Here is a 2579-nt window from a genome sequence, read left to right as displayed (position 1 = left end):
GTTGAGGTCTTGGGGGCCTTGGGTGTATTTCGGATACTCAACGGATCATTTTTGGACTTTGGAAGATAGTAGATTTTCTGGTAGTTTTGTTGCAGACTTTTCTTCATCGCATTCGCCAGAGAGGTCTCGCGATCGCGTAAGGCATTTGAGAGGCCAGCTGAAGTTGTTCTTCGTGTTCGCGAAGATGGGGACGCGATCGCGTAAGTTGGTCAAGCTGTGCATCGTGAACGCATGGGCTAGGCCGCCTTCGCGAAGAGGAAGTAAGGCAGCAGTTGAATTCAAGTGTTATTCTTCGCGAACGCGTGGGGTTGTTCGCGATTGCGTAAGTATGAGAGCCAGTGAATCACGTTCGCGTAGGGTTAAATTCTGGGGCAGCGAAGTTGTGCTCTACGATCGCGAGCCTATTTCCGCGATCGCGATTAAGGAATCACTGGGCAGTATTAAACATTTCAAAAACGAGGGTTTGGCCATTTTTATCAAAAACTTGAGTTTGGGAGCTCGGATTTGGACGAGATTTTGATGGATTTTCAGAGATATCAATTGGGTAATGATTCTACACTTTATTTTCATTATATCCCACTAATCTAACATTAATTTTATTATTTAATTTTGGATTTGGGGAGAAAATTTGGGAAAATGGGAAGAAGTTCTTCAACTAAGATTTTGGATTTTGATTGGGATTTTGACATTGGATTTGGATAATTTTGGTACGAGTGAACTCGTGAGTGAATGGGTGTTCATATTTTGTGACTTTTACCCGATTCCGAGACGTGGGCCGGTGAGACTTTTTAGGGCAATTTTCTAATTTCTTGCTTTAGCTTTGATTTCATTAACTAAATTAGTTTCTTTTAGTTATATTATGATATGTAATTGATTTTGGCTAGATGTGGGCCATTCGGAATCGAATATTCATGGTAAAGGCATTGTTACCGGTTGATTGAGCTTGGTTCGAGGTAAGTGGCTTGCCTAACCTTGTGTGGGGGAAATCCCCTTAGGATTTGGTATTGTTGTGATATGTGAGCGCCGTATACGTGAGGTGACGAGTGCGTACACAGGCTAATTATCGTAAAACTCCATTTTTCACCGAGTAATAATTTGCTTCACTTTAATTGAGTTATACTAGCATGTGTAATTATCCTGTTTAGCCTAAAATAGTATGCCTACGTGACTTAAATGCTTATCTGAACTCTGTGCAACATGCTTAGTGGATTTCCTGCTTCTTCCTTGACTTGTACTTAGTCTGAACTATAAGGTTCCATGTTATAGCTGTTATCTCCATTGTTTGAGCTACGTATTTATTTTGGTACTACGGAACGGTATTCCGGGAGATCCCCTGCATATTTACTTTGGGACTACGGGACGATATTCCGGGAGATCCCCCTGCATATTTACTTTGGGACTACGGGACATTATCCCTGGAGATCCCCCCTGCACATTTACTTTTGGGACTATGGAACGGTATTCCGGAAGATCCCCCTGCATATTTACTTTGGGACTACGGGACGGTATCCCGGGAGATCCCCTGCACATTTACCTTTGGGACTACGAGACGGTATCTCGGGAGATCCCCCTGTTGTTATTTTTGTACACTGTATTGTATTGTTTTCCGTGATTTCCTTCTTGTTACATTTTAATCTGTTATTATACTATGCTATTTTGTTCCGTTTTATTATATATATATATATATATATATATATATATATATATATATATATATATATATATATATATATATATATATATATATACCAGTAGGGCCCTGACCTGACCTCGTCACTACTCTGCCGAGGTTAGGCTTGGCACTTACTAGGTACCATTGTGTTGTACTCATGCTACTCTTCTGCACATGGTTTCGTGTGCAGATCCAGCTACATCCCAGCCTCGCTATTAGTTGTGCACCTGTTACTGTTATGGAGACTTCAAGGTACATCTGCCGTATCCGCAGACCTAGGAGTCCCCCTCTATCTTTTGTGTAGTTCTTCTTCTATTACTTCTAAATACTGATGTATAGAACAGTTAGTAACTTCTTAGAAGCTTGTGACTTACGATGTTCTGGGTCTTGAGAAGATTTTGTATGTATTCTTTTTGGGAGTTGTTCTTGTATATGACGAGCGACATTTCTATCCATTACTTCCTTACTGTTGATGTTAGTGGTTTAGAATTATGTTTTCATTTTTGTTGTTCTTTTTTTGCAATATCAGGCTTACCTAGTCGTAGAGACTAGGTGCCGTCACGATGTCTTACGGAGGGTAAATTGGGTCGTGAAAACTTCGTGTGCAGATCCATGTATTTTTGGACACGGTGGGTGTTTATATCATGCACAGCTAATCTTTGGAGACTACGAGGTAGATGTCCGGCGTTCGCAGTCCTTGTTTCTCCTTCCTTATCTTTTTTTATTGTATTTAGATCCAGACTTTCATAGACATCTCTTTTCTGGACTAGTGATGTATAGATGCACATGGGCTCAGTGACTCCCCGATTTGGAAATTTCCCGCATTTTTGTTATGGGTTTTTACCCCGTTATGAAAACTTTTGTTATTTAAAACTAGTTGATTCATTTTCTGTTAATTGTTGGGAAT

The sequence above is a fragment of the Nicotiana attenuata genome, chromosome 10 (assembly GCF_001879085.1).
Source record: "Nicotiana attenuata strain UT chromosome 10, NIATTr2, whole genome shotgun sequence".
Taxonomy (NCBI): domain Eukaryota; kingdom Viridiplantae; phylum Streptophyta; class Magnoliopsida; order Solanales; family Solanaceae; genus Nicotiana; species Nicotiana attenuata.
Note: the sequence above shows the minus strand (reverse complement) of the source record.